Source organism: Armigeres subalbatus, chromosome 2 (genome assembly GCF_024139115.2).
Source record: "Armigeres subalbatus isolate Guangzhou_Male chromosome 2, GZ_Asu_2, whole genome shotgun sequence".
Taxonomy (NCBI): Eukaryota; Metazoa; Arthropoda; class Insecta; order Diptera; family Culicidae; genus Armigeres; species Armigeres subalbatus.
Window position 1 is genome coordinate 176,458,464 of NC_085140.1, and position 19,136 is coordinate 176,477,599.

The following is a 19,136-nucleotide window of genomic DNA, read 5'->3' on the forward strand; positions in this document are numbered from 1 at the left end:
AGATAGTTAATTGGTATTCATTTTCTTGCAACCCATCCATAAATGACGAGCAATCCAAACTATCGATTTGACCTCATCAGAAAAGTATCAAAAAAGCTCTGTGGGTCATGCTCTGCAACATCGTTGATAAAATCTCTTTCAAAAATCAACCTCTCTTCAACGTATACGAATCAGTGACCATTCAGTTTATTTCTAAATCCAAATCGATAGAGGATTTGATTTGATGAAAACGTTGCGATGAGTTTCTTTCATTCCAAAACGTGCGCAATGGGAAACCATGATAAATTATAATTATAATCGACCACTGCTTACACGCTTGACGGTTTCGCTGGGTAATAGTTAAGTGCTTCATCGAGGAACAAACAAACATCACTCACTGGCTGGGGGTCCAAATAATGTTGTTCGAGGCATGCTGAACATTGCGGTGGCTTGTTCGTTTCAAGTTCCCTTTTGTTAATTACTCTTACATACGGGCTAGACCGTAAACCTTCGCAAACACTCATTTCAATGTTAACAATTCGTAATTAAAACACTTGATTTTACTACCAAATCCAACACATTTATGATTGTTTGACTCGGCTGTAAGTACTCCAATGTATGTATCATTAGCCATCCTCTCTTGTATGAAATGTAGACATACACTAAACGATTTAGAAACCGAAAGTTTGGCAATAACATTTTTATTGTTTCCACGGTGCAGTTATCTGTAGTCTCTGTAGCCTGTAAACATAGAATTGAATCTCATTCCCACTAGGCGAATCCACAAATTCGCGCAAAAGGTGGAAGGAAGAAACGAGGATAGCCGTAACAACCGTTCCATATTTGAGGGGTATTAAAAAAGGTAACTTTGGAAGTAAAATTGCTAAAGTGAACGACCCTTAGCCGAACACTGCATAAGTGTGATAAAGACATAATATTAAATGGCTCAAGATAGTTAAATGGAATTCATTTTCTTTCAACGCATCCATAAATGACCTCATCGGAAAAGTATCAAAAAAGCTCTGTGGGTCATGTGCTACAACTTCGTTGATAAAATCTCTTTCAAATATCAACTCCTGTTACTTCTTGCTGATTCAACTTCCAGGGATGGGACACATCCGCGAGACAAATAAATTGGATCTGTTAAAAATCGTATCCTTACCACCCTTACCATGCTTTATTATTCTTGGGCTTTTGGATTGCATTCTTAACTTCCTTCAAGGTGGTGGCTGGTTTCCATCGTTCGCTGAACTGATGCAGTCGTCTCCCACGGTGCCTTAATATTCACTGCATGTGCTCTCAGCACCATATAAAAATTCCTCAAAGTGCTGCCTCCACTTTTCGATTACCACACGTTCGTCAGTCAAGATGCTTCCATCCTTATCATTGTACATCTCGGCTCGCGGCTCGAAGCCTTTGCGAGATGCGTTAAGCTTCTGATAGAACTTGCGTGTTTCTTGTTAACGACGCAGCTGTTCCATCTGTTCACACTCCGCTTCTTCAAGGCGGCGTTGCTTCTCCTGAAACAGGTGGATCTGCTGTCTCCGTTTCCATATGTAGCGTTCCAAGGTCTGCCGGGTTCCATGCTGCCGCTCCACCGGTCGAAATTTAGGTATGGTAAAAGTCAAGTAATATCTGAGCACTGGTCAAACCTGTAAGAGGGGTCGTGGTGACCCTTCCAAAATTTCACAAGCTTCTGCGCCAGACGTCTTAAAGTCGTCGGTCAGGAATTACGGATCGAGGTGGCCAGCAAACTTAACCCTTTTGTTACCGAAAAAGAAACACCCTTACGTTACCGACAGGGTACACGGGTACCCACGGACTTTAAATGATCATAACATTGTCAGTTTTCCGTGGCTTTTCCGTTTGAAATATTTTTGTTCCCAGGAAAACGGTGGGAAATCTCCAAGCAACATTGCGAGTGAGAAGAAGTCGGAAATCTCGACACACAGGCCACCCTAATCCACTTGGTACTCGATATTGAGAACCGGTCTTTGAAGTGAAACCAAACGTACGGTGATCGCCCGAATGCTAGAATAATCCGCAGTGGTGAACGTACGGTTGATCCCTGATTTGGTAGCCGCACCCTTCGTTCCAACTATCCGTGCTAGGATTAAACAACCCGATTTCGCACGTGTCATCTCGTCCCGCCCAGTTGGCACGTGGGCGTTCACTTCGATTGCCGACAGCGATTCATCCGCACCAAGAACCCAGTATCAGCAAGGAGGAGAACGGCCGCAACGAAAAACCCAGCAAATCGGGTTTGATTCGTTGGCGCTAGAGAGAGAAATTGAGGTAGTGTTGAGAGTATTCGATTGGACATTCGAGTGATCCACCGAACCTGCCCTGAGCTTCATTCTCGGTAGTTAGTCGGGCGCAAAACACCAAACTGGCAATCTGGTAGTCTATCCAGATTGGCGCGTAAGCCGGTTTCGGTATAGGAAACTGGATTTGTTCTAAAACGCACCTTACACAGCCTTATTGTTTTTTAGCTCTTTAATAGCTTTTCTAACCTCATCTAGTGTAGGCGACTCCACAGCTTGTCCACCGTCGATAATATTTATTCTGTTCACCGATGCACTGCCACTTCCACTATTCAACAAAGTCTTGAAGTGTTGCTTTCACCTGGCAGCCACTTCGGTTTTATCTGTCAGCAAATTCCTTTGTTGGTCGTTGCACATGACGGGAGATGGCGCTGTTTTTCTCCGCACGCCATTGACCATAAAACCTCTGCATATCATTTTGCTCCATTTTTTTCTGCGCCTCGCAAATCACTTCTTCTTCATATTCTTACTTCTTCCTGGGGTGAATTCGTTTTTCAACCGCTCTTGCTTCCTTGTACCGATCTTTATTCGATCGGGTAATCGACACTAACATCCGGCTTCTGGCAACGTTCTTCTCGTCTGTCACTCTCTGACACTCCACATCGAACCAACCCGTCCTGGGTCGCCTCTGTGCAGTGCCTACCACTTCTCGTGCTATTGTGCTCACCGCTCAATGGATCGACTCCCATAGATCGTTGATGTTGTCGCTAACGTTGATTGCACTTATACGTTCGTCGAGCTTCTGGTGGTACTCAGCCGATACCCCTTCCGCCGACAATCGCTGGATATTGTAACGCATCGTTCGCTGTGATCTTTCGTTCGATGACAACCGTGATCGAATTTTACTGACAACGAGGTAGTGATCAGAGTCAATGTTCGAAACCTCCGAATGTCCGCACATCGATAACATCCGAGAAATGGCACCCATCCACCAGAATATGGTCTATCTGGTTGCAAGTTTTACCATTTGGGTGTCTCCAGATGTTCTTTCGTGCAAAGTAGGTGCTACTGATGGCCATCCCTCTGGCAGCAGCAAAATTTACTAGACGTAGGCCGTTGTCATTGGTAGCGGAGTGAAGGCTCTCCCTACCGATTATGGGACGGAAAAAGTACTCTCTACCAACCTGAGCGTTAGCGTCTCCGATAACAATTTTCACGTCATGCTTTGGGCACTCTCCATAGGCTTTATCAAGACATTCATAAAACGTGTCCTTCACGTCGTCGGATTTATCGTTTGTCGGTGCGTAAACGTTGATTAGGCTGTAATTGAAGAATTTGCCCCGTATCCTCAACACACAGATTCGTTCGCTAATGGGTTTCCACCGCATCACTCGCTTCATCTTCTTGCCCATCACTACGAAACTAACTCCATGCTCTGCTTTTTTGCCGCTGTGATAGATGTTATATTTGAATGCAGCATTGGTCGTGGGGTGCACGGCTCAGAATTCACGTTCTCCGGATCTGGGCCATCGGACTTCTTGCATACGGCCAACGCCACGTTCACTCCAACCTTCTGCAGTTCGCGAGTCAGAATGTTCACTCGTCCAGAGGTGGCATTGCGCATCTCGATTCGAACGTAATTCTATCGAGTCGAACATGTTTGCCATTACGGCTATAATAACGACTCATCGTTCGAGTATGCTCGAGGAGGTACTATAATAACGAGATGTTTTGACATTATGGTAAAACGATAGCACACTGAAAAACGACTCAAGTCGAATGAAAAACACTCGTCACCTTTATAGCTTTCGAATGTTGTTCGAGGGTCATTTCTTAATGAAAGTTTTTCATTATATTTGTTATCATTTCACTATGGGAAGAGAATGAATGTTTACTTATTGTATCTTGAAGGAAAGAATGTCATAAGTGGGAGCGGGCCATTTGGCATAAAGTCATTTGGCATAACGCCATTTGGCATAAGGTCATTTGGCATAAAGGCCATTTGGCATAACGGTCATTTGGCATAATGGACATTTGGCATAATTTTTCTTTGCGTTCGCTAAATGGTGAATAAGTGGTGCGGGAAACACCCGGAATAGTAAATATAACACCCGTCGATAACAATATTAAAAAGACATTATCATCTCGTGGGAAGAATGCTTTTGCAATGCAATGCGCATGCCCAGATTAGAGCAATGGTGGATGTAATCCCTTTTTAAAAGTAGGCGTGTGGCCGGATAATGGCAATGGAGGATATGATACCTTATTTAAAAGTAGGCGCTTTCCCGGATAATCACAATAGGGCACTGCACGGACTGCTTTGTCTCTTTCTCACTGCAAAGAAATTAGAAAACAACAAGGCCAGTAAACGTCAAAATTTATGAGGAACGAAAGAGAAAGAGATGTTTCCGTGCAGTGCCCTATAGTGGATGTGATTTCTTCTTTAAAAAAAGGCATTTGTCCGGATTGAGGCAATGACGGATCCCAACCCGAGCAGCACAAGTCAAACAAAAGTGGTTGCAGTAACTTGATTGTGACTAAATCTGGTCACATACGAGTTGCAGTAACCTATGTGCAATATGTGTGCTGCTAGGGAAGTAACCAAAAGTTCCTTTAAGAGTACGTTTTGCGCTTAATCAGCTTCACTGAGCTGCTTAAGCGACAAACGAACTCTTAAAAGAACTTTAGGTTACTTGGGATGTGATCCCTTCTTTAAAAGTAGGTGCTTGCCTGGATTATGACAATTGTGGATGTGATTCCTTCTTTAGAAAAGGCGCTTGCCCGGATTGAGGCAATGGTGGATGTGATCCCTTCTTTAAAAGTAGGCGCTTGCCCGGATTATGCCAATGATGGATGTAAAGAAGAAGGCGCTTGCCCGGATTGAGGCAATGGTGGATGCGATCCCTTCTTTAAAAATGGGCGCTCGCACGGATTATGACAATGAAGGATTTGATTCGTTCTTTAGAAGTAGGCGCTTGCCTGGATTGAAGCAATGGTGGATGTAATCCCTTCTTTAAAAGTAGGCGCTTGCCCGGATTATAACAATTGTGGATGTGATTCCTTCTTTAAAAGAAGGCGCTTGCCCGGATTGAGGCAATGGTGGATGCGATCCCTTCTTTAAAAATGGGCGCTCGCACGGATTATGACAATGAAGGATTTGATTCGTTCTTTAAAAGTAGGCGCTTGCCTGGATTGAAGCAATGTTGGATGTAATCTCTTCTTTAAAAGTAGGTGTGTGGCCCGAATTGTGGCAATGTGATACCTTCTTTAAAAGTAGGCCTTGCCCGGATTATGGCAATGGTGGATGTGACACCATCTTTATAAAAACGCGCTTGCCGAGAACAAATCAATGGTAGATGTGTTCTCTTCTCCGAGTAGCACAATTCAGATTGATTTGGTTGCAGTAACTCATATGTCAGTACCAAATTTTCAAAATGACTTATCCGCATTTGTAAAAAAAGATTGAAACGTCGATTTGACGAATATGATATCACTTCCACGCAAATCCGCACCATCAACACGTAGGTGAAGGCTTCGGCTACCTGTTCATGGTGTTGGTTTGCGTGGGAGTGCTATCAGATTCGTCAAATCGACGTTTGAATTTTTGTTTACAAAAGCAGATAAGTCGTTTTGAAAATTTGGTACTGATGTGACTTGATTGGTTCAAGTAACTCGTCTACGACAAGTGTATTGCTTGAGTTGTTAAAGTTATGCGCTTGCCCGGATTAAGGCAATGGTGGATTTGATCCGGTCCCAAGGCGCATGCCCGGATTGAAGCAATGGTGGATGTAGTCCCTACTTCAAAAGTAGGCATGTGCAGCAACCGAAAAGCAGTACAGCATAGTACGATTACGGCCGGAGAAGCCACCATCGCCTCAAAACGAGAAGTAAAGCACCTCGGGGTAATGATCGACGACCGGCTCAATTTCAATAGCCACGTTGATTATGCTTGCGAGAAGGCAACTAAAGCGATCACAGCTTTGACCAGAATCATGTCAAACAGTTCCGCGATTAGTAGCAGTAAGAGAAGACTCCTGGCCAGCGTATCTACGTCAATTCTCAGATACGGAGCTCCTGTCTGGGCGGCTGGTGAAATCACGAGAAGGAACCTTACTCGGCTCAAAAGCACCTATAGGCTGATGGCCATGAGAGTGGCAAGTGCATACCGTACCATATCGATGGATGCGGTCTGTGCCATAGTAGGAATGACCCCCATAAACATCCTATTGGAGGAGGACTGTGAGTGCTACAGACTGCGAGGAACGGTTGGTGCTCGCATGATTGCGAGAGCCGATTCGATGAGGAAGTGGCAGCTGGCTTGGGACAGTAGTTCGAAAGGAAGGTGGACATATCGGCTCATTCCGAACCTGTCGCTGTGGGTGGACAGAAAACACGGGGAAGTGAACTTCTTCCTGACACAATTCTTGTCGGGCCATGGATGTTTTCGGAAGTATCTGCACAGATTCGGACACGCAGAGTCCCCCCTTTGCCCGGCCTGCCCGAACTGCGAGGAGACACCGGAGCACGTGTTCTTCGACTGTCCTCGATTCAGGACAGAGCGAAGTGTGCTCTCAGTAGGCAGCGCTAGTAATATAAACCCCGAGAACATCGTGCAAGAAATGAGAATACGTGGAACGAAATAGGAAGAGTGGTAACGCAGATCATGAAATCGCTGCAGCGAAAATGGCGTGAAGACCAGAGGGTGTCTGGAAGCGATCATAATCGGTCGGTCGGTCACGGGGAAGCTTCCGTCGTCGGGGAACTTCCTGTCGGTGTAGGATAGATCCGCCGCCGGGGACTATCTGAGTAAATCGCGATCCAGTTGGGAGCTTAATGGCTCAAGAATACAGAAGATTAATATCGAAGAGTTTCCGCCGCCGGGGAGCCTCTAGTCGGAGTAGGCTAGATCCATCGTCGGGGACTAGGCCGAGTAGAACGTGACGCGTTGGTAGAACTGGTTTCGGGTCGTCGGAGCACCATTGAACCGGACGCTATGCTCCACCCGGAATCTCTGGATCGACTTCGGCACTCGGACCGGTCACTCGCTGAAGTAAGAAAGGCCCGTCCTGCGCTGATCTGGAAAACACCAGAAATGTTAAAAGTGGTAAAAACAAGTCTTAAACAGAAGCGAGTCGTCGGTTCCGAGGGAAATTCCAACGTCGGGGAACTCCTGTCGGAGTAGGATAGATCTGCCGCCGGGGATCATCCGAGTAGCCCGCGATTTAGCTGGGAGCTAAATGGCTCAACGAAAAAGTGCAGCAAAAAGTCAAGGAAACTATGCTGGGAGCCGAACGGCTCAATGTTAACAAAAGTTCCGTTCGGGAGAGTTTCCGCTACCGGGAAGCTTCTAGTCGGAGTAGGCTAGATCCACCGCCGGGGACTATGCTGAGCAGTTCGTGACGCGTCGAATAATCGGTTTTGGGTAGTCGAAGCGCCAGTGAACCGGACGTTATGCTCCACCCAGAATCTCTGGACCGACTTTGGCACCCAACCGGTTTCCCGTTGAAGTGAGAAAGTGCCTCGGACTATCTAGGTGAGACATTAGTGTTGGACACCCAATAAACTTCCACGGGTCGTCGGTTTTCGGGGAAGCTCTCGCCGCCGGGGGACTTCCCGTCGGAGTAGGATAGATTCGCCGCCGGGGACTATCTGAGTAGGATGCGAGCACGTCGAGAGCTAAATGGCTCAAAGATACAGTGGTGCTGAATGGCATGAGGAAGAGAGACAGTGAGCGTCAAAGATTAAGAGACGCGCAAACCGAATAAAAATGCTTCGATGAGAAAATGTAGCGAACTAGCTGTGCTAGCTAGAGGCTGAACACGTGAAGTGCATGAGCACAGCCCCCCTCCGAAGTATTGACATCCAGTAAGTCCCGTGGGGAACAGGGCATGTGAAGAGAGGGTAACTCAAGTAACCTTCTGTTACTTGGGTGGGTTTAGTGGGTTCGGCGGGCCGGCCTTCTGTCGACCGCGCCAACCCCACTCCCTGAGTGATAATTTCAGGTGTCTGTAAGCAGATTTGCCTTCATCCCTCTATAAAAAAAAAAAAAAAAAAAAAAAAAACACACACACACACACACACACACACACACACACACACACATACTTTTCGCAGGGACGGTCGAGAATCAGCCATTGACGTTACTTTTTGCAGCCCAGGGTTGACAGCCGGCATGAACTGGAGAATGTGTGAAGGGTTCCCCTATAGTGACCACTAAGCAGTCAGGTATACTATAGGCCCACACATCGTAAACCGGCAATGTGGAAGAGGCCCACAAGAGCGAAAGTGGCAGACAAAATTGTTCAGCAAAGAACTCTTTGTCGAAGCACTCCAAAGGGAAAATCCGGCCTTGATTCTTAGTCCACAGGATCTAACGGATATGATGGTACGCGCATGCGATACCACGATGCCACGGAAAGTGGAGCCGAAGCATAGAGGTAGACTAAACTATTGGTACTCCCCGTGCTAAATGCCTTAAGGCAAGGAGAAGAATGCAAAGAGCAAGAAACGTTGACGTTAGAGAAGAGCGTAAAATAATTTTCAGAGCCGCTAAAGCCGCTTTGAAGAAAGATATATACTTGCGCAAAAAGAGTGCTTCAAGGAGCTTTGCCAAGAAGCAAATGCAGATCCATGGGAGGTGCATATAAAGCCGCTATGGCAAGAGTTAGAGGTCCAGTACTGCCTTCCGAAATGTGTCCAAAAACTGGAAGCTATCGTCGAGGGTTATTCCCACAACACGACCCAACTGTCTGGCCTCCAACGCCAGACTACCAAGAAGATGAAGTAAGGATATCGATTACTAACGAGGAGCTTTTGGCGGTTGCCCAAACGTTGAAGACGAAGAAAGCATGTGGTCCAGATGGGATTCCCAATGTAGCGCTGAAAGCAGCAATAGCAGCGAACCCCACCATATTCAGGACGTCGTTACAGAAATGCTTGGATGATGGAATATTTCCACCGCAGTGGAAGAGACAAAAGCTTATATTGCTTCCAAAACCCTGGGAGATCCAAGTTCTTACAGGCCTATTTGCCTGCTGGACACCATCGGAAAGCTTTTGGAGCGAGTTATTCTCAACAGGCTGTCCACCTTCACGGAGTGCGAACAAGGGCTATCGAATATGCAATTTGGATTCAGAAAAGGCAGGTCGACGGTCGATGCCATTAAAGTCGTCGTTGACACAGCTGAAGAAGCAAGAACAACGAAGAGACGAGGAAAACGTTATTGCGCCATCGTCACAATCGACGTAAGAAACGCTTTCAATAGTGCAAGTTGGGTAGCAATTGCTAAATCGCTACACGAATTGAAGGTACCTGACTATCTGTGCAGAATGCTTAAAAGTTATTTCGAAAACCGGACACTTATCTACGATACCAGTGAAGGCCAAAAGTGGAAATCGGTTACATCAGGTGTTCCACAGGGGTCCATACTTGGTCCGACGCTCTGGAACGCTATGTATGATGGGGTTTTGAAGCTAGCTCTTCCCAGCGGAGTAAGGATCGTCGGGTTTGCTGACGACATTGAGCTGCTTGTAAAGGGCGAGTCACAGGATGAGATAGAAATCCTTGCAACAGCAGCCGTTGCAACAGTGGAAAGATGGATGCTTGAGAAGAAGCTGGCAATAGCCCATAGCAAAACCGAAATGGTGTTAATAAGCAACTGCAAAACAGTAAAGCAGGTTTGTATCACAGTCGGAGAGTGCACTATTGATTCGAAGCGATCGGTGAAACTCTTAGGTGTAATTATCGACGATAGGCTTAGTTTTAATAGTCATGTGGAATATGCTTGCGAGAAGGCATCAAATGTCATCAAGTTACTCTCAAGGATCATGCCGAACAATTCAGCTATAACCAGTAGTAAGAGACAGCTGCTTGCAAGTGTGTCCACGTCCATCCTGCGATACGCGAGCCCTGTCTGGATAACAGCGTTGAAGACGCAGAGGAACAGACTTCGATTAAGCAGTACGTACAGACTAATGGCCATGAGGGTCACGAGTGCTTATCGAACAATATCGTCGGAAGCTGCATGCGTGATAGCAGGTATGATTCCAATTGTTCTGTTACTAGAGGAGGATAGCGAATGCTTTGTAGATCGAGGCGTCAGAGGTGTTCGAAATAGAAAAGAACTGAAGCGCTACGTAGATGGCCACAGCAGTGGGATGATGTACAGAACGGTAGGTGGATCCATCGCCTCATTCCGAATCTATCAATATGGTTATATAGGACTCATGGTGAAGTCAACTTTCACATGACTCAGTTTCTATCTGGGCATGGGTGCTACAGAAAGTATCACCATAGGTTCGGCCATACAATGTCGTCGTTATGCCCAGAGTGTATAGGCAGTGAGGAAACACCCGAACATGTATTCTTTCAGTGTCCAAGGTTCGAGATAATTCGAAACGAAACGTTCGCCTTCAGTGGTCCGGACACAAATCCAGACAACATTGTCGAGAGAATGTGCGCAGATGCAAATGTGTGGAACGCCGTTCAACGTGCAATGACACAGATCATGTCAGCTCTGCAACGGAAATGGAGAGAAGATCAGCGATCGGAAAACGAATAATAATAAGAAAGTTTGGCAATACATCGGTAAGACATGACCAGAACAAAAGGCCAAAGTACGGAGCGGTGCTAGATGCACAACCAGCCTCCCCAATGAAGTAATATCGTACGGTGGTTCCAGGGGGAGATAATGCGGATGACGAAAGAAGGGTTTAGTGGGTAGTGGAATCGAGTATCACAAAACAACGTAAAGATTACAACGCAAAAGGCTATGGTGTACTCCCCAGAGTTTATTTCACGTTTTTTTCTCTGGTCCGACCCCCGCACTCCATCAAAACCGGTAATTGAGATCCACAGAGCCTAACTCCCAATTGGCGGATTACCGCAGGGATAGGTGAAAGTTTCCAGCGTTTTTGCTAGGAAGTGTCAAAACTCTATGAAAAAAATAAAACACACACACACACACCTTCTATAAAAAGTTTGTTTTTGGAGCGATCATATAGCCTTTACGTATACTTAGTATACGAGAAAGGCAAAACGCGCAAGAGATGACCCAAGTACATTTAACTAAAACACATTGAAACATCAAAGTAATTTATTATCGAATCCTTCTTCAGATTTAAATTATTTAACTCAACATTGGATCTTTGGCATAAACTCGAATAAACATAAAACTTATAATTTGTGTCGTAACAATACATCAATTTCCAAACCATTTTGCAACAGCTCAATAAATAATATTGCTTTTTATAGTCATTGAGCACAATTTGCTTGTTTATAAATTAACTGCCAATTCATGTCCTGAAGGGTGCCTTTTCAACAGGCAACATGCTACACGCAGATGAAATTATCTCTTATTCTCTCTGTTTACTCGCATTCGCCATGCGCTAAAGGATGTCTCTCGAGCGGGCGGCATACTGAACACGGAGACAGCTATCTCTTATTCTCTCTGTTTACATTTCATTTGACAGAACATACTCGATTAAGCTAGTACAGCACCATTCGAAATCTTGTACTGCGACTGAATGAAGTCGAACGAAATACATAATGCCGCACTTTTTTCGAAACGAATGCAAAAACGTACGAATCGACTGATTCGATTCGAGATGCGCAAAGTCACCCCAGGTTTATTTAGGGTCCTGACATTCCAGGTACCGATTTTCCAATCATAGTCCTTATTTCGTTGCCGGGTCGGTTGTCAAAAATAACGTTCTCTTTTTCTTCTATCTCCATTTTTCCTGGTATTTGAGAGGCTTTAGGAAGCTATTTTACCGGGGTCGCGTTACCTACATCGCGCATGGTGGGGCTGCCACCTTAGGTATAGCTGACGCGATACAGCATTTCGTTAATCAGCCGCTGGGTACCAGGCAGACGCTGTTTGAGCCGCACCTCCTGGTGAACAGACGCTCGAGACGTACCTTCTCACTCTAGCTTATGTCAGAAGGACAACAGTGCCCAGGCCTCACTACCAGCTAAGTATACAACCCTTAGCTGGCGGTCTTTTGTTATCGGATGACCCGTGGAAGCATGAGATAGGAACTTGATGCTAACCCACCATTTTGCAGCCCATTTATTATTATACACAAACGGAAAAGCAACGCGTGCCTTACGTATTTTCTCGAAAACTGATTCGTTATCTTAACTTCAGATCTTAACTACTTCGCGATGACTAAAACACGTACTGTACAACGCTTGCTCGATGGCTACTCTCTTACTGGAGAAACGCGACTGGACAAGAAACAAATTTTCACTTTCTCTAGAGTGTTAATTTTTTTTCATGTGATTTTCAGCCATTAAAAATGTCAATTGTAGCACATGTACCTATTTGATTCTTTTTGCAATTTGCTTGATTCTGATCAATCTCCAAGTAACAGTAAGCTAAGATATTCCGGACCCATAAAACCAAGTTAAATTTATCAAATATACAAGCAATAGACTCTATCTTTCTTCGGTGCACCTATATTACTCCTTTGTAGGAGTTTGCATCGAATTCAGGACGATATTAGCTAAATAGTGTGATATCTAAGAGCATCAATCTTCATTTCTAATAGAAAGCTAGGCAAGGGGCAACCAACTCTAAACTTTGCGATGGTTTTACTCTTTGTCACGCTTTGTCAGCAGGAACAACCAATTTAAAACATTACTTGGAATCACAAAAGACCATGTTGACGCCTTGGAAAAATCTGAAGTTTATAAAATATCATGCCCTCAGTGTGACAAAATGTACATAGGACAGACGAAACGTACATTAGACACGAGGTTCAAAGAACATTTGGCAGAAGTCACAAAAGCAATCAAAGACACAGCAGTGAATAACGAATTTGACCGCCCCTCTAGTGTCCATTGCCAAAATCATATTGATTTTATGAACTGAAATTGTCTTATATAATCCACCTAAAATTGTTTCGAAAATGTTTAATGTTCTTTACAAGAAACACGTTCACTCGTAAAATTACTCATAAAAACACATAAAAACAAGTATTCTGCATAAAACAGTCTAACTCACTGGCGAAGAAGATGAATAATTTCGCACATTAGCTATGCAGCAAAACCCAACACTTAACATATCATAACTTCCGATTCAATGACCTAGGTGTGAGCTGCAAAGGGAAAAGTAAGTAATTAAGGCATCACGCATGGGCAAGGTCCTTATCGCACTGCTCGTAAGAAAGTATAGTTCAATGCTCGGCTTAATCCTATTGCTGGCAGTCGATACTGCGGATTGTGGAACGCACTCCCATCGTCGCTGTGATGGTCATCGACCACAGAAAGTGCAGAAGATGATCGTGATCAATTTCTCCTTTCTGACGACCTCCTCTGCTGCCAAGCTGGTAAACGGCTTTGAACCGTTTTCCAGAGACCTCTAATCATCACTGCGTACACGAGTTCACACCGTTGGCGTGGTTGCGGTGCGGTAATCCCCCCGACGATAAACGGGGTGCAATTTTCGCGTTCGATTTTGTCATTTTACAGTTTCCAGCTGAACGGGTACAGGTTTTCCGCTCCCTGGAAATGCACAAACTGGTCCGGACCGTTGCGGACAGCTTTCTTTCCGATTTAACTGCAGTGACCAAAGCTGTTTACGCATTATGTGATAGAGCTTTAAAAAGAGTTACGTTTTCATAACACGTAACAGAGAATACTGGTTTTTACATGCGTTTAATTTCATGGAGTATCGAACATCTCAATTTGCGTCATCGATTATTCGAGCCCAACGACTAAACGAGGATGGAATGTCTGAATAATAATTAAAAGCGCCTATAAGGATCTGTTGAGAGCACGCAATATGATATTGAGTTGGTTCGAGAACCCTGGTACATCCGTAACATGTATGATTTTTTTTATATTTGTTAATATTATAAGAAAAATGACCGTTCAACAGCAGACAGTTTCTGTACAAGAACTTTCATCTACTCAGCGACAGCGATTGAGTGAAATTGTATTGCCTTCAATTTTTTCAAAGAAATTATACTCAATTTAAGATATTGTTGAGATGATGATAGGGACACGGCAGGTATTTTCGTCTGTTCGTCATAGTCTAGAAAACCAATAAAAAAGACGCTTTTTTGTAAAACTCATACGTATCAAATCGTAAGCTCAGGAGAAACGTTCTACTATAGTGGAGTTCTAGCAAATATACGTTGCTTTCGTTGGTTTTAGCCCCTACGACGAAGGACGGAAATACCTGCCGTGTCCCTATTATTCAAAATTTTGAGTTGTCCCACTTTATTATGAAAAATTAAAAAAATTCATAAGGAAAAAGTAGACGTAGTTGGAAGTACGACTTAAATGATTACTCTGTGATTGAACAGATCTGATTGGGATTTATATGTTCAAAAACGGCGTTAGCCACCTTCTTGCAACACAATTGGAAACAAGTTGGAAACACGGAAGGTAGGCGTATTCTGATGTTTATCAATCAGCTCACCTCTGCGTCTCCGCAAAAACCACTGGAAAGAATATATATTTGTCGATTGGCATCAACCCGGGAGCAACTTGACATCCATAGTACTATATTGTAATTGTTTCTCGAAAATACGGTCCGTGTGGTATTGTCGAACTTGTGATTAATGGAATACTTTAATCAAAGTGGAAATAGTAAAAGAACCGAAGAGTGAAGAATCTGTTTGGTGGAGAGTTTTGTTTGTGTCACCTAGCCGAAACTTTCTCTGCGTTTCTCACGAATTCTTCCGTACATTTTGAATTATTTTGAAACGTGTCAACAAACAGTTATTGTGACTAATTTTTGTTAAAATCAAGGTGGGTCCTAAGTTTGATTTGGTCGCACTGTGTGAAAATTATGCCACGATAATGTGTAAATTTTGGTTATTTCTGGCAACGCAACTTACGACAGCGACGTTGACACCGAACCAACAAATCCTCCTGACCAGACACCGTAATCATGAAAGCACCCAGTAGTCTAATAAGATAACTTTTCCGTATTCGTTAAGGTGAAATGAATAAATGATAGTGCCATTAAAGTCAATAGTTTACTAATTTGTAAATCGTATGTGGAATAAACCGTGCATCGTGACTGAACAAACAAATTAAAAAGCAGGGAAAACCTTTTGCAAGCTAAGAACCGCCTGTTTGGGTGGTAATACCCTGTTAGAGAAGCATAAGTAGCACCTTTGGAGGCATCCAAATTCCGTTAGGAAGTACTGAAAAAGAATCGCAACGTAAGGGTAAGCACCATCACAAGGTTTATTAACATTAATATTGCTGCTATTACTGGGTAATTTAGTTGAATTTGTTTGAGCATTTTTTTTCATAAAAGAACGAGTGGTTTTCTAATTCAAAATTTGCTTTATATTGTTTTGCATATTTTTCAAATTTTAAAAGTAGTTTCAGCAATTTTTTAAATTGTTTCTCGTTTTTTTTTAATAATAAAATGTTTACAATGAAGAAAAAACAGGATTAGAACAGGAGATATGTATCTAATGAGCCAAAAGTAATCTACAATGCGAGTAAACACTGTGAATAGACCGTCGTTTATCATTCTTTTGTCATTTCCCCCGGGGCACCCGAAACAGATTCCATACTACTGTATGGTGTAAGATGACCCTACTCGGTGCAAGTACTACCAATAGACATTTCATACCACTAATGAGGTTAGTCCATTGCACCCGGAATGCGCCGTTTACAAATCCAAAAGGTTGCGCACACACCAAACGCCGCTACTCACAAGACGATAGATCAATTGACGCTAATCTCCGTCCCGTTGAGGAGGCGTTTCAAATTTTCCGTACCATTAGAGCATGTCTCTAACTTTAAAGCTGTCCGGCATTTTTCTTCATCTCGTATGATTCTGTTTCACAAGATGTTCGGCGTACCTACCGCCATTCTGATGCAGCTTCCCCTGTATCGGTGCAATGTGCATATGCTCATTGGGTGCAATTATTTTTTCTTCAAAACGATCCATATTTTCTTTGTAGCTTTAGCATGGAACCGCTGAAACACTTGCGCGCATGCAAACAGAAAACGGAGCACCATTTGATCTATCCAGCCACCGACTGCTGACAGAGTAGAGAGCACATATAAATACGTGATCTAGAAAATAAAAGCATGGGATTATTATGGGTTATGGTAATCGATTATGTAACGCCGTAATTCTTGTGAGCACCTTCTTGGTCGGAAAGTTTGCTCAAGAGCCGATAGTTAGAGCGATGCTTATGACAAAGCTCTTGTTTCGATGGGCTTCTCCGGGGGCGCCAAATCAGTTAGCTCTGAGCGACTTCTTGCAAAATTGACGTTCGGACACGGCAGATTGGTATGCATAAGCTTGCAACTCACCACCGGATCATGCCGAAAGAACTTGCGGATCGTTGTGAACTAATGAAACAGATGGGTGATGAAAATGTTGTAAAAGAAAAAGATGAAACGAGTAACAGGTGGAAATCGGTTTTGGGCATCTGCGATCATCGGCATCCATTATCTCTTAGCTGATGTTCAGTCAATATCAAGAGCGATGATTGCAGTTCTTTCGGCCTGACCTTTAATGGAAGTAAGTGACGAAATACATGACTCAATGTGCTATTGGTGTAAGGAAAAGTAATTAAACAAATCTTATAGACGAAATCGGCATATTCAATTAAAAACTAAGAAGAATCATTTGATTGGATTGGATTTGGATTGGATTTGGATTGGATTTGGATTGGATTTGGATTGGATTTGGATTGGATTTGGATTGGATTTGGATTGGATTTGGATTGGATTTGGCTTGGATTTGGCTTGGATTTGGCTTGGATTTGGCTTGGATTTGGCTTGGATTTGGATTGGATTTGGATTGGATTTGGATTGGATTTGGATTGGATTTGGATTGGATTTGGATTGGATTTGGATTGGATTGGTTGGTTTGGATTGATTTGGTTGATTTGATTGGTTTGATTTGGATTGGATTGGTTTGATTGATTTGGATTGATTTGGATTGGTTTGGATTGGTTTGGATTGGTTTGATTGGTTTGGATTGGTTTGGATTGGTTTGGATTGATTGGATTGGTTTGGATTGATTTGATTGGATTTGGATTGATTTGATTGATTGGATTGGTTTGGATTGGATTTGATTGGATTGATTTGATTGGATTTGGACTGATTTGGATTGATTTGGATTGATTTGGATTGGATTTGACTTGATTTGGATTGGATTTGGACCTGACTGACTGGACTGGATTTGACTGGATCTGGACCGACCTGGACTGGATCTGGACTGATTGACCTGGATCGACCTGACCTGACTGGACTTGATTGATTTGACTGGATCTGGATCTGACTGATTGACTGGATCTGGACTGATCTGGACTGGATCTGGACTGGATCTGACTGATCTGGACTGACCTGATTGATTTGGACTGATCTTGGACTGGATTTGACTGATTTGACTGATTTGGATTGGATCTGGACTGACCTGATTGGATCTGATTGATCTTGATTGGATCTGGACTGGATCTGGACTGGATCTGGACTGGATTTGGACTGATTTGGATTGATTTGACTGGATCTGGACTGACCTGATTTGGATTGACTGGATCTGATCGATTGGATCTGGACTGACCTGGACTGGATTTGATTGATTTGGACTGATTTGACTGGATTTGGACTGATCTGGACTGACTTGACCGACCTGACTGGATCTGGACTGACCTGGACTGATTTGGATTGATCTGGACTGGATTTGAGACTGGATCTGGACTGATCTGGATTGATTTGGACTGGATCTGGACTGGATCTGACTGATTTGGATTGGATTTGGACTGGACTGGATCGACTGGATCTGGATTGGATTTGACTGACTTGATCGGATTGGACTGATCTGACTGGACTGGATCTGACCTGACTGACCGATTTGGACTGATCTGACCGATCTGGACTGATCTTGACTGACTGATCTGGACTGGATCTGGACTGGATCTGGACTGACTGACTGGATTTGGACTGACTTGACTGATCTGGATTGGATCTGGATCGACCTGGACTGATCTGGACTGGATCTGGACTGATTTGACCGATTTGGATTGATCTGGACTGACCTGACTGACCTGGACTGACCTGACCTGGACTGATCTGACCGATCTGGACTGGATCTGACTGATCTGGACTGACTTGGACTGACCTGGACTGGATTTGACCGACCTGACTGGATCGATTTGGACTGATTGGACTGACCTGGACTGGATCTGACTGATCTGGACTGGATTTGGACTGATTTGACTGGATCGGACTGGATCTGGACTGGATCTGGACTGGATTTGACTGACCTGGACTGGATTTGGACTGGATTTGGACTGGATTTGGACTGATTTGACTGGATCTGACTGATTTGGATTGATCTTGACTGGATTGACCTGACCGGATTGATTTGGACTGGATTTGACTGATTTGACTGGATTTGACTGATTTGGATTGGATTTGACTGGATTTGGATTGATTTGACTGATTTGGATTGATTTGACTGGATTGGATTGACTGATTTGGACTGGATTTGACTGACCTGACTGACTGGATTTGACCTGGACTGACCTGACTGGATCTGGATCGATTTGACTTGATCGATTGATTTGGATTGATTTGGATTGATCTGGACTGACCTGACTGGATCTGATTGGATCTGGATTGACCTGACTGATTTGGACTGGATTTGACTGATTTGGATTGGACTGGATCTGGACTGACCTGATCGATTTGGACTGGATTTGATTGATTTGACTGGATTTGACTGATTTGACTGACTCCTGACTGACCTGACCGATCTGGACTGACCTGACTGGATTGACCTGGACTGGATTGGACTGATCTGGATTTGGATCTGACTGGATCTGGACTGATCTGGATTGATTTGACTGGATCTGACTGGATTTGGACTGATCTGACCGATCGACTGGATCTGGACTGATCTGG